This window comes from Gambusia affinis, linkage group LG23 (assembly GCF_019740435.1).
Source record: "Gambusia affinis linkage group LG23, SWU_Gaff_1.0, whole genome shotgun sequence".
In the NCBI taxonomy this organism is placed as follows: domain Eukaryota; kingdom Metazoa; phylum Chordata; class Actinopteri; order Cyprinodontiformes; family Poeciliidae; genus Gambusia; species Gambusia affinis.
In genome coordinates, this window is record NC_057890.1 from 8,299,892 (window position 1) to 8,314,676 (window position 14,785).

Sequence of the window (14,785 nt, forward strand, 5' to 3'; positions counted from 1 at the left end):
ACAAGATAAGTAAGTCTTAGGACAACGCCTCAGGTGGGAGAATTGTTTATCAGGAAACAACAATTGGTGGAAACCGCTAATCTAAACTTCATGGAATAAAAGCAAGAGAAAATCTAAAACGTCTTTGTAGTTTTTGCTATGACCCATAGGGGACACATGTAGTAAAGAGCTGCTCTGGTCAAACTAGACCAAAATTTCATTTTTCACCTGTATGCTAAAGTAGTTCTGAGGAAAACTAATATTGTACCCTGAACACACAGCTGTGAGTCATGGTGGTAGCATTATCCTGTGAGAATGCATTTATTGGGCAGTTACAGTAGACCCTGTGCTATTCTAGTCATGATAAAAGCATTAAGTACTTATGCGTGTCTCCCAAAACGCTAACATCCATTCATGTGTTAGTGAATTGCCTATGTGACCAAAGAGAGGACTTTGGAATAGAACCCACAAATTTGCAATTGCAAGACAGTCACTAAGTCCACTGAGCCACAGCAACAGTTGATAGGAAGACGGATGGAGCAAAAATACTGGGTAATCTGAGAAAAACACAGATTTAACACAGCGGCTAATGCTAACTGCTGAGAGAGAAAATGACTTAAAATTCAGTGTCAACGATAAAATAACCACTTAACTGTCTCTCCGAAAAAACTTTCATGTTATTAAAAAGCACATTCATGTACTGAAACCAAGTGTGAATCTGTGGCAGGTTTTGATATCTGATGTTAATGGATGCTATCCAGCCACTTTGACTGATCTTGAGGCATTTAGAAAAAATTGGCAAAAATGCCCTATTCTATAAATGACTTGAAGTTGCAGGAGAAGCAAAATGTATTTCTATTGAGTACACACAAACTTTGTACTTTGTTTTAAAAAGTTTTGAAAAACGTATAATTTTCCTTCCAGTTTACAATGATCGAGCTGGTCAACAAAATGTGATAAAGTGAATACTTTTTGCAAGGTACTGCAAGTTGAATGACTATCTTCACCTTTCCCATACACCAACCAACAATGTATCCAGCTTCAGGCAGAACAACATTAAGACTATGTGCCTACAGTCATCTCATTGTACGTATTACCCCACGGTTATGATCCATTTAAAGCTAAATTCATACCACAAAACAATCTACTCCACCAGCACCCAATGTTTCACAAATACACCTAATATCAGCTTCCATCTCCTGGGGTTTTGTTTGTGTCAGCCAGAAAATAATGTATTGGTGTGTTGACCAGTTTTAAGCAACTGTTATTCTAAAAGGCAAATCATCTGTTGTATGTTGAGAGCCAACAGATACATTATCCAATGTAAAAAGAAAACCTCTAGTTCTTTGCTATGCGGAATATAAGTCATACCCCCCACCCCCCGAAAAACAAAAAAAAACAAACATATTTTATTTGACTTATGTGCTTATGTTTACCTCAGCATATCAGTTTATCAATAACAGATGAACTGTTTGTTTGGTTCTACAGCCAAGAGATGTGTGGCAGCAATCAGTGTCCTCTGATATGTAATTCCTGCGGCTGAGCAGAGGCACTCTGACAGGAAGATACGCTGTGACATGATGCTGACAGCTGGCAGACACGCCACTGATACCAGCTGGCCACAGGACAGTACAGACAGCGCCATAGCCAACTGGTACATATCCACATTGCTTGATATTACAAACGCTCTGCACTCAGTCACTGAATCTGGCAGTTTGGGCATTGTTCGTGTGATGTGATGGCGGGTTTACATCACCAGTGCCAAAGTACGCTGCAAGTGCAAATGGGGCTCATATAAATATAGGCACTTTGAGCAAGGTTATGTGAACAACTCATTCTACACTGTCGATTTTACAGTGTGTGCGTTGAATAAATTCTATATATTCTCATGTCCAACCTACAAGCAGTCCCCGAAGTGCTCACCAAGTTGCAACACGTCACACATGATCACATCCTCTGCATGTTGGTTTGAAGTGAAAGGTGACTTCCTGAACTGAAACACTGATGTTAAAGTGTTGATGCAAAATGTAAATAACACAGTTCCGGTCAGATGCTACATGTACGAATCATGGCCATAATTTTTATTTTAGACACATATGCTTTTAACATCTTTACTAAATTGTTTGACTTTATTGTGGATTTGTTTTAATCTACTCATGGGCAAAGTTATACATACAGGCTGCTATTCATGCAGTAAATAAACCCAAAAAGAGGTTTGATTAATTGTCCGTAAGCAAACTGTACCCTGATCCAGTACTTTCCGAAACAAACAGCAAGGTCCTGACATTACATTGGGCTAAGCAATCGAGTCTTCTTTGGAGAAATTTACAGTATAGTCCATAGATTGCTTTGAGACCATTCCAAAATCTTAATGTTCATCTTCATCATTTCCAGAAGCAGATTTTATGTGTCTGGGATCATTGTCAAAGTCTGGAAAACAAAATTGAAAGTTTCAGCTGTTAAACTTATGATTTCAGGAACTTAGGAATCTCCAGTTGCCCTGCCAGTTATTGGTATTACCTGCTCACGAAACAGATCCTCGCCATAATGCAGCCACCACCATGCTTAAAAATTGGCACAATTTTTTAAGTTCAAAACTCTCACATTGACTCACAACAGGAGACTGAATATGAATCAAAACTGTAAATGGATAAAGTTGGCCAACATTAAGGTAATGCAAAGCCTGGATCGGGAATATACCTAAACACTTTAGACCAGGGGTCTCAAACTCCAGTCCTCGAGGGCTGCAGTCCTGCAACTTTTAGATGTGCCTCTGCTGCACCACACCTGAATAGAATAATTAAGACTCTGGAGAACTGGAGGTAATTAAGCCATTTCATTCCAGTGTTTTGTACCTGTGGCACATCTAAAAACTGCATGACTGCGGCCCTCGAGGCCTGGAGTTTGAGACCCCTGCTTTAGACCAAACCAACCAGTTGAAATGAACCCGTCAAATATTGTCAAGAAGAAATGTACAATCTGAAAAAGCATGCTGTCAAGAAGCAACTTGCTATGTGTCAATTGTTTGTTGGCAGTTTCAATACTACGAGCACCACGGTAGGAAGAATAAATTTAATCAGTGCTAAAAAAATGAACATAACACTGACTACACGTGTTGGTTAAAGCCCCATGTCATGAACTGAAATGTAGTAATTGTACTGGAGCAAGAGGCACCTAGCACCTTATTATCAATGTCTGAAGTCCATCCTGAAAAGCTGTACAACAACTTAAACAAAGAGTATTATTTGTCATTTTATCATTAAATTTCTTAACCTTTCCATTTTTATCTGTTCAAAGGTCACCACACTGAAAGAGATAGTGTCAAAAGAAAATTCAAAGTCAGCTCTTTTTTAAAACATTAAGACAGGGAACACAGACAGAACAGTGGGAACCAAACACAGCAACACATCTATACTTAAATGTATAGTGAGACTTTTCAAAGGGAGTTCATTGTCCAGTGTTACTTTAAATTATGCACAGACCCAGCATATTAGAACAGCATATAGAGATGCAGCAGCAGAGTGTGTGTAAAGGGAGCACAGACACAGATTTAAATAAATATAGCCATGGGATGTGCATAATGGGCATTTTCAGGCCAGGTGTGGATTCACAGCTCTGAAAATCACACCTAAATTTTAAACATGGGCGCTATATTTTGTGAAACCCAAGGAGGAAAGTAATAATTCATATTACCTAAAGCAACTCCATCTTCAGCAAATGCTGTTATGACAGCAGACTTGAGAAGAAGTTCTAAGAAGTTAGAGGCCCTTCTATCGCTAGGAAGGAAAAGAGGCAGGTCTTTGTTGAGAGGTTAAGCTGTGCCCAAAACACAGTTCCCCTTCATCATTGACACAGCAACATATCAGTTCGGCCGGGTTGTTTAGTGAGTGTGCATGCTGAACAACTAGCTGACCTACTAACTGAGAGCCAGATGCTAATTTTCTAGTTGCCTGGCTGAGTGGATCCCTCACCACATGTGCTTCTGTTTGCTTCGCAGACTAGTAACGGGGCTGACAGGTTAAGAGATTTGTTGAATGACTACATTTGCTCATGGGCCTGACAGACTGACTCATTGACTGAACACAGTAATACATCATTAAACTGACTGAATCACACAATGACATAAGTGGACTGCTGCAAAACAATAACTGACAACTGCGAGATTTGAACTCAGACAAAGCAGGAAGTCCTTGCTGCTGCTGCTGTTGTGTCAAGTTAATCTTATGAGAAAGAAATTAAAAGTCCTAATCCTACTGGAAATATAAAACATTGTATGTAAAGTATTAGACCCTTAAGTCGCACCAACACTATCCGAATCCTTCTTAAATTTCACCATAGATTCTCTCCACAGTGATTAAAGTTATGATTCTCCTGTGTATTTGCTCTAGGAAACAGTCTTTACATAAATTTGATCAACAGACCATGAACTTACCTTACCTTTGTCACATAACATCTTCAATGTACATTTGGTGGGTTTGATATGATAGACCAGCACAAAGTGTCACATCATTGTGAAGGAAAATATGTACAAGGTTTTCACATTTTTTATGACTAAAAATTGGAAAAATGTGACCTCGCTTTTCTCAGCCTATCTGTGTAAATAGTTTGGAAAACCCTGCTTTTCTGCAATACCAGTGCCAAGTCTGTAAGCGTCTGACTAACATTTTTGGACATCCAAAGGCAAAAGTTGTTGGACATTCCTCTTTGCAAAGTAGCACAAGCTTACTCAGATGTGTGTGTTTGTCAACAATAATCCTAAAGTTCTGCCACTGATTTAGGTCTGGACCATTCCAAAGCATGGATATAAAACATTTCAGCGTAACTCTGAATGTTTACAGCTGCTGTAATGCTAAAAGGTGTTCCTCCACCTCAAATCCAGTTTTCTGCCCCCTCCAACTGTTTTTCTTCTAGAATTGTGCTCCATCCATCTGATCAGCTTATAACAGCTTCCCTGTCCCTGCTGAAGAAAAGTATCCCCACAGCATGATATTACCATCACCATGTTTCACCATAGGGGTGACATCCAGTCTTTGATTTCTGCTAAATAAAGTCTAGGTCAAAATGTTCAACTTCACACTTCTTTGACCAGACTAAGTCATTCCACTCACTTGCTGTGTCTTTTTATTATTGAATGATCAATGCTGAAATTATCTGGCATTTCAGATTAGATGTTTAGGTAGGTTTGCAGATGTGGCAGTCTTTTCCCATGGGCTTGTAATTTTGTTTTAGACCCGAACCCTCCTTTAAACTGCCCCCAACTTTATCACTGTGCTATTTGATGTTTTGGTATTCACAATCCCTTTTGTTCTCTAGTATCACCAGAACACCTGTATCTAAACTGAGATTATTTAAATTGCAGCCAGGTGGACTCTACTTAACAATGTTGAGACTATAGGAGAAAATGGTTGCACTGCATCTTGTTTAAGTGAATCAGGGTAAAGGGGTATGGTTACAGATGCATTCCACACTTTTCATATTTCTTTTTTTTTTTAAATCATGCATAATTAGTGCTACCTTGTGGGTCTTGGAGTTGAAAATTTAATAAAATACAATAGGGCTGTAACGTGACAAAATGGGGGGAAAAAAAGTTAAATTTACCACATGATGCAATGATTTTCTTCAAATCATAAGTTAAACCTAACTTAAAACACACACGCATACATACATACATATATACACAAGCGCATTATGGCTATTTATAAACATTCTTACTGAAAATTGTAACTTAAGTTTATCTACATTTAATTAACTTGCATTAGAGAATTTCGTAATTTTCCGCTTCCTTTAAGGTCCGGTGGATGAAACCATGCGCAGTGCCCAAAAGCGCATCGACAACAAATGCAACCTTCCTGGATAAAATACGCCCCGTTCATTTCCGAAGCAAAAACTTGTGGCGCGTCGCGAATCTAACAACAACAGAAAAAAAGTGACAGAATCAGCGCTCGAGACATAAAACATCCGAGCGATCTTAGCGCTGGTGATAAAGGTTTTACGGCCATATCATCACGATCAAGTGGAAAGACAGTTATCCAGCAAAGAGCGAGTTCTCAGAAGCCACATGCAGCGATCACCATGAGGGAAGAGAACAGGACACATATAGGCTACTCCTCTCCGGCTGGCCTCCGTAGCAGGTTTAAGCCGTGTGTGTAAGATCCACTTACGCATCGCGGCCAAAGCCATGGAAAGCCCGACGAAACCCAGAATAAAACTGCGCGATCTTCCGCGTTGATACGGAATCCCAAGTCTGTGCACAGCCCGAGAGTGGCGGCGCGCTGGCGATCGTTGCCGCCCGAGTCCGTGTCTATTGGTTCCCTTTTCAGCTGGGGCAGCGTCAGCACACACATACAGTCTCCATTTGCAACTCCATCGCCCCCCATGGGCGTGCGAGGCCGCGGGCTGTGACGCAAATGGCACTGGGTGATTTGCAAATGACAGATCTTTTTTAATTCAACGCGATCGCGGCGAGGTCCTTTCCGATCTCCCTGATGTTTTACACGAACACATCCACCCTCGGTGATGGATTTCAGGTTAATGAAGCGGCAATTCTGTTGCATAACTCTGAAAACTTAATAAAAATACGGGCACGGAGCGATTATGACGAGGATGTTGCGTGGATTGCTTCGATTTTGTGCTGACCTGCGTTGCAGCTCTGAGCGCACGACCAGGCATCGACTTCTGTGGCACAGGAGGAACCAAGCAGAGCGGATACAAGAGAGCCAGTGGCCTCGCTGTACTGGATGTGTAGTGGCCACAGCGAGGACGCATACACGTAGCTGTCGGAATGGGGACTTAGGACCACATTCACAGGCCATAAAGGGCCCGCTTGAATACTATTGTGCTCTTTTATCCTAGAGTCCTCAACTATTTACAAAAGGCTGGCCAACAAGGACAAAAAAAATATCGCGGTGAAACGCTTGGCGGCGGTTACAGCAGCTGCCACCGTTGCTCTGCGCAAAGCGGCAACACAATCCTGGAACGTCTGGACTTCCCCATGCAGTTTAGAGAAAAAGTCTGCGATTCATCCAGGGGACTTTTTTTATTTCCACCTCATTCAGCACGTCCTCGTCTGGTTCAGCTGCAAAACCAGAGCGCAGGGGCAGGTCGCCGTTTCTCATGGCACGATTTGCATCGCCCCCCCTCCAACGCCTCCCTCCCCCCCTCTCGAAAATCTCCTTTTACACGCTTATATTGTAGCCGCTATTTCCAGCAACAAAGGAGCAGCTTCATTTGATCAGAGGGAAAAGCCAAGGGTATAATGCACCTTTTCAAGCCGTGTGAGAGAGAGGCCCCTCGGAACGATTGCAGCATGGCAGGGGAGTGCGGCGTAAAAACGAGCTAACCCGAGTAAATTATACACAAAGATACGGCGCAGAGCTGCCATAAATATGACTATCAACGTCGTGGGGAAAACGCTAAATCATTTGAGGTCATTTGGATGGGTCTCGAGCCATTGTACAACGCTGCGTTTAGCGGCTCCGTGCCACCTTTTCCAAGAAGCAGCCTGGCGCACAGGACCGGTGACCCTTCCATCTTTGCGCGTCCTTATGCTGAGCCAAAACGCGAAGTATTTCGCAATTAAACGCCTTATTATTGAACAAAAGACGTCGCAGTACGCGATTTTTGCCTTTAAGGAAGTATGCGCTGCGTGTGTGCGCCGCTACAAGTCGCTGAAACTACTCCTCTCCCCGCCGCGGCCAAGCAGAAACAAGAGGGCGATGACGCCATTTTCTGCAAAAACAACCACGCTCGGGAAGCCAGAGCGAAGAGGATTTAACCCGCTCCGCAGCGCTCCGTTACCACTGAAAGGCTTCTAAAACAACTCCTTACCTTGTATTGTTGAGGTGGGAAGCAGAATAGAGGATTTCAGGAGGTAAACAGCGCGGTTGTTGCGATTCGGACTCCGGAGGTTGAGGATTTCGCCTCCCAGCGTCCCCGGTTCGCTCTGAACAAGTTCCTCTGCGAGCCGCTGTCTTTGTGCACCCAGAGGAGCCACTCGGTATAAAACCAGCCTCTGCGCAAAGGTGCACTCTCTGCATCCGATTTCAGCAGGAAATGTCCGCTATTTCGGACGGACGCTCCGAAAACAGGAAGTATTTTAACTGTTTAAATTCGGAAAAAGTTGAAGAAATCGTCCGTTTTTAAACCGCTCCGCATTTGTGGAGCTGATTTGTCGCCCAAAACGCGCAACCTTTTGAGGACACACGCCTCTCCACGAAAGTCCACGACGCAAAAGCAAAGTAACACAGGAGGTTTTGCACCCTTAGAAGAGTTAATCGATCAAATAAAAATGCTTAATTAAAAAAAAAAATCAGTAAATCACCAAGTTTTATCTGATGTATATTCATAATTAAAAACCAAAACAAGAGATAATCATATTTCTGGGGGGGAGGATTATGACAAAAAGAATTGCCTAAAATAGACATTAACTACAGAAAATATCAGAAAGTACTCGAAAAATACCAAAGAACAGCATGCAAATATTTAACAAATACAAAAGGATTAAATCACAAACAAACCCAACAAAAACAAGCACATTTTTCCACTTTAAAACTTCAAATTTTCATGCATTGAATTCCAAAACGTAGTTTGTAAAGTAGAAAGAAGAGGATTAATGATGGCCTAAAATCTGAAAAGTGCGGTTAGTATGTTAATGTATTCAGCCCCCTTTCCCACATCTTAATGCCAAACAAAATTAAAAAAAATAAACAAGCATTTTTGCAAACTGGAAGCTTGTCTATTTTGCTTTTTATTTTGCCTTTTTTTTACACTGATTCCTTCTTTCCACAAAGCTCTGTTGAATGACCAAGTAGTAGTTTTCTTGTCAATAGAACAGAGCTCTAGATAATGCCAGCTTCTCCAGCTTCACTGACAAATGTTCTCCCCGCCCGGCCTGACGGTTCACCTCATATTCTTTACATTTTTGGGTGATGGACAGATAAGTTCAATGGACCTGTTGTTTAAAACTCTCCACAAATGCCATGAAAAACCTCGCATAACTTTTCTTGCACTTTATAGGATTTGTTGTGCTACCTTGTGTGGTTCTACAAAAAAATAAATAAATAAAAATTACAACAAAACACTTTAAAGTTTCTTCATGAAATGGGGAAAGAAGTTCATGTGGTATTGATGGTTTCTGGATTCATTCAGACAAAAGTAGATCACTGCATGTGCGGTCACAAAACTGCTTTTTGTACCGTCGTGGTCGGATTCAGATCACAAAGGTTCAACTAAAAACACCAACATAACAGAAAGGTAAAAGGTGCAATGAACAAGAAAACTAACAATGAAGACCAAGAGCCAACCCAGTAATATAAAGACTGCACAAAATACAAAAGCAACACAAGGACAGAAAAGGACACACACAAAATAAAATAAGACAAAAAAACTTAATTTTTGTAAGTTACACATGTGTCTGCTAAGTCACTTGTTGACTGTTGTATACTATCTTAATAAGATCCCCTAAAGGTAGGAATGGAATACCTTATGAAAAAAAAAGTTTTGAATTAAAGTGTTTATGAAGAATAATCACAGTAATTCTGCTGCCAGTTCTATAACTGCACACATTTGCACTCAAAAACACAAATACTGACCAGAAAAACTTTCCCAGCAACAAAAAAGGGTGCTTCACTTCTCTCAAAAAGTACTGAAATCCACCCATTGTCTTTACCTGCTTGTCTTCGCAGGGACACGGGGGTTGGGGACACAGCCTATCTCAAGTGGTCATTGGGTGTGAGGCAGGATACACCCTGGATTGGTCACTGGTCCATCACAGGGAAACACAAAGACAAACAACCGTGCATGCATGCCTACACTCATGTCTAGGAGTCATTTTAGAGTATTCAACTGAGCTAATAGTCATGTTTTTGGATTGTGGGAGCAAGCTGGAGTACCCAGAGAGAACATTGAAGGCAGAAAAAGAAATCCCCAGGCAGGGATTCAAATCCAGAACCTTCTTGCTGAAAGGCAACAGTGCTACCAAGTGCCCCACTGTGAAACCCCACTACTGAAATAGCACTGCTAAATAGTCCAAAACAATTGATAATATTTTGACGAGAGCACAGTAAATATCAATGAACTACTATACCAACACAAAATGAGGGTTCTATAAGCAAAACTAAACATTATGGTCAAAATAAACTGGCTCTGGAGTTTGCAAAAATGATCAAAACTCAAACAAACCCATGAGAATTAGCTCTGCTATAATTTATAGCTAAGTCAGTCTACTGATTAAAAAACAAGTTGTGCTACCTAAATATATCCCGCCCTCTTTCTTACAATAACATTGCTTTGCATATATATATTAAAAAAATCATACAGCTTTTTGTATTTTTGAAATTTTGCCTAATTAAATATGAGATTTTAAACTTGAATATAATTTGATGTCTCCAAGCTAGTTAGCTTAGCTCCTACGACCTAGTAACAGTTAATTCAGTAAGGTTAGCATGACCTTTTTTTGCTCGTTTCGGTTGGTTTTTTTGTCTTAATACTCCAATTTACCTATTATTTAAATGAAATTATATTACTTGCCTGCATTTTACAAATACAAGCAACACGACAGTGAAAAAATTGACTATGTAAACACAACACATTCCTACCTTATTTGTGGACTGCAATATAGATTTCACTCGTTGCTATGGCGATAAGAACATAGGCTTTTCAACAGGGAACTCTGAAATTTACATTACGCCAAATAAAAGCATATAATTTATTAACAAGTTATTTAGTCTGTGAACGATTGATAAGGAGCCATTATCAATCGTCACTATTTGGCAAATCATAGCTAGCTCACAGCTAACGAGAAAGAGAAATATCGTAGCTGATATAATTAGCTGCAGCTGTAGCAACCATAGAAGTATATTTAGAGAAAAACTGGAATTTAAAGCGACAGTACATGTTTTGATTGAAGTTGAGTTTCCAGCATACAGTTTAAAGAGAAGTGCGTCAACGAATTTGATTTCATTTTTGAATGTCAATTGAATTGGAATTAACCAAAAGACTTATAGCCTACAATAACTTTGTTATTACTGGACGGCTATCCACTAATATTGGATGTTATGCTGTAGCTAATGGATGACAAGAGTTTTTCTTTTCTGAAAAAATTTCAGTAGAAATCCTGAGAAGTTGATGTAGTTAAAGTGGATTATGAGGATCTTTTATTTTCTTTTTGCCAAATATGAGACAGGCTTTGTGTTCCTTTTGTTCAGAAGTTTTATAAGTTGCTGCTGTCCTCTTGAAAGAATGTTGTAGGCCGGCAATTCCTGGAAAGGTTCACCTGGTTTCATGTTTAATCTGACTATGGTTTCCTAGCCTTAAAGATGGATTTGTAAGCCTTTTTCCCAGAATAACTCTGTGATTTTGTACTTCATCTGTTCTTGAATTTAGTTCGATTTGTGAATGATATATTACTTTTTAGGATATTTTGGCCTACTTCCTATTGTCAGACAGGTTGTGTTTGAGTAATTTCTGATTCTGGTTATAACGAAGGTTGGGCGTGACTAGTAAATCCAAGTCAGCTCTCCAAAAAATATGACTAACCATTGTTAATTCTGGATTTAACAAAGAAGCTTGAAATCTTGGTTCCTCGTTCAGGCTTGATTAGCAAAGTTTCAGTTCTTTTAAACTTTTCAGTTGTTACTCTGAATGGAGTCATTTGCCCGATTTTGGAGATCAAAACAAATCTGCCTCATTTGAACAATATTTTCTCTATTTTGCCTTTTTTTTTTTTTTTTACAGAGACTAAGAGAAATCGACCTCTCCGTCACATCTTGTTTTTTGAGTCTATTTTCTGCTTTACCATTCCCTGCAAATGGTCGTTTTGCAAATTACAGTTTTACATTTAATTATTTATCCTACTTAATAAATACACACGTTTCTGTTGCTTAAATGCTAACAACAGAAGCTGACACCACAGAAATAAATCAATTTCACAATTTAAAATTAGCCTGGTTGTGGAGTGGGCAAAGGTACTTACTCAGTTTACTGACTCACAGATTGACCACGGTTAAGGATCATTTTCACAAATCCAAGTTCTAACTTCTGTAGATCACCTGCAAACAATGAAAAGGAAAGTAAAAATGCTGCCACAGAAACGTACCAGTTCAAAAAAAAAAAAAAAGCAATTTTAGCATGTACGTTGCTTTCAGCTTCCATTTTAGCTCCATTCACAAAGTTTATTAATGTACAACTGAGTGTGCCACACCTTCAAGAACAGCTTACTGGAGGTACAAGTTATACTGTAAAGGAAAAAGAAACCCACAACATAATTCACTATTTTTGTCATTTTATTCCCAGTGATAAAATCAGGGCGCATTGTGACCCTTTTAGTCATGGAAACAAAATGGGTCACAAAATATGTTTCAGATCTGATAGAGCTGTTAGTGGCTTTTTGTTCATTTTAATCACTTGCATTGTGCAACAAGTGGTGAGATAGCCTTATTGTTCACTAGAAAAATACACAAATTCAACTGGTTTCCATTCTGCAACTGGAACAAGGTAAGGACTGGTGTGGCCTCTTTCCCAGATCCAAGTAAGTCCTTCCAATGGTGAAGAAACATACCCAGAATATCATTGATATCTCAACTGGGGCACAATATTGAACTTTTGGTTGACAAAACTGTTTATTTACCCAAAAATTAGACAAACTTTTGAATTCAATCTGTCATATTTTAAAAAGGACTACGAGCTGAACGTGTCTGTACATATGTAAGTGGGGGGGGGGGGGGGGGGGGGAAAAATTCTGCTGTAGCAAACATGAATTAATTTAACTGCATGTTAAAGATTGATTTCAATCAACAAGCGTCCAACAAATGTCCAGTTGGTGTCCTGTTTTCTTTAGCAGATTGTTTAAATTTGTTTTGGATGCGTTAAACAGACATTATATCATAAACCGGCTGTACATTTTCTAGCTTTGTTCTGGAAGCTCTTAAGCTACTTATAAACGTGTTTGGTTTTGCCTGCAAGAGAGGCAACTTTTGCATCAAAAATCTCTTAATCTCTTAATAAACAGATGAATCCAACCAATAGACCCATCAACACGCTCTGCAATTCACGTAAAAAACAAACATTTAACACACTGAATAAGTTATGAGTTGTGGAGGAATTTGAGAAGTTCCAAAAAGGAGATAATCCCCTCCAGCTTTTTCCTTTAGCTCCATGTGAGCCCGCAACAATAGGTGCCCACCACTATCGCCTATACACAATTAACTAAGGAGCAGCATTATTCCATTATCATAAGAATGCTGTTTGCAATAGAGGGGAGGGGGGGGGAAGCTGAGAAACGTCTCGGCATTCACTGATGTGGCCGATGGAACTGAGACATTTTATCTTCAAGATCACGTGCAGAGTTTACACCACTTAGCAATATATTTAGTGCATTTAATGTTGTCATTCAAATAGTTTGATTACAATTATGGGGTGAGAGTGACTGGTAAGGATGGATAAATTCTTACTCCTTAACTCTATGATATCAGCTGTATCAGTTTTTTGATACATTTACTGTATCAAAAATCAATATCTTTAACAAACTTGTGTGCTACCCAGAAGGCTGTTTTCTGGAATGCTAAACTTATCGTCTGCCCTCGGATGGATGAGTGTCTGATAGTAATTTACTTACAGGTAAAGAAATGATCAACATCCAGCTTAATAAGCTGCTTTCTCAACAACCTCAGAAGTTAGTCATGCAGGCAACCGAACGGCAGTGCAACGCTCAGTGAGATGCAACAGGTAAAAAACACAAAAAGACAAAAGTGGTTTTAAGGTTTTCCCTGCCGACCAACATCATATCACGCAAAGCCAAATATGCCTCCATGAGAGAAAGTGTAAATAAAAGGATAGAAAGACTTCGTGATGATCTTTACATGTATTCTGAGTACCCACGAAACGAAATGTAAACATTTTGTTTTTTGGGACGATGTGGGTCCCGTTGCGTCTGGAATAGTAAAAGAGGAAAACAAAATGATGTGATTACCCAGAGCTCATTTGATGCTTCAGGACATGGATGATCAAGTCCAGATGAAGAAAAAGAAAAAAAGAAAAAGGCTTTAGAGTGGCCTAATCAAAGCACACACTAAAGTGCTGTGATATAACCTCAAACAGGCCACACATCATATATTCACCAATCCTGCAAACACAAGAGAGTCAAAATTCCTCTGCAGAGACGTAAAAGACTAAGTTTGAATTTTTCAAGCTCAAACTCAGCTGTTGCTGCCAAAGGTGGCACAAGCAGTCATTAGGTTGAGGGGGCCATCACGTTTATTTTCTTTTTCTTTTTTTTTGGTTTTGATAACTTTGTTTTCTTAATAAATAAAATTGTCATTTGAAAACAAACCAATTCAATCAGTTTATCTTTGATTTAAAAATCTGCCAGATGACCTGAAGCATTAAAAGGGATAAAAATGAAAATCACAAGAAATCTTTAAAGGGGAAACCACCCTATAAATATATATATGTCACCATATCAAATATGCTACACAAAATAAGAGAAAACCAGGTGGAATTTTATTCTTATATTGTTAAAACTTTTTTTTGTTTGTTTTATCTGAACCTCTTTCAGAAGTTTTTGGAAAGCTATATGAAGGCTGCTGTAGTTAACCATTCAGAGAACTGCCTCTCCCAGTAGGAGTCTCTGAATAAATGACGACTTAATAAGAGCACTTCCTTACTTTTGGGCTCGTTTGTTATGCATCACAGTTCTCCCCCACCGACAAACCCCCGACCGTGTCTGATCTGATATGTGGCTGATGAGGTTTTTTTTTTTTTTTTTTTCGTGTTGGAAACAAATGGCCACAAGGTGTCAATGTTGTCAGAT

At 39.5% G+C, this 14,785-nt stretch overlaps 1 protein-coding gene across 5 annotated transcripts in view; it reads right to left on the reverse strand.

Annotated features, from left to right (window-relative positions):
- The window catches only part of znf800b (zinc finger protein 800b), a 31,409-nt gene extending 20,591 nt beyond the window's left edge, over window positions 1–10,818 (reverse strand). For 2 of the 5 annotated variants that reach the window (XM_044108200.1, XM_044108203.1), the window contains exon 1: window positions 10,575–10,818. The gene's annotated coding sequence lies outside the window, so the exon portion shown is untranslated. Of the gene's footprint in view, window positions 1–7,806; window positions 8,139–9,646; window positions 9,740–10,574 lie in introns of those variants that run through there. The other 3 variants (XM_044108204.1, XM_044108202.1, XM_044108199.1) reach the window with 3 other exon arrangements.
- Window positions 10,819–14,785: the final 3,967 nt, after the last annotated feature.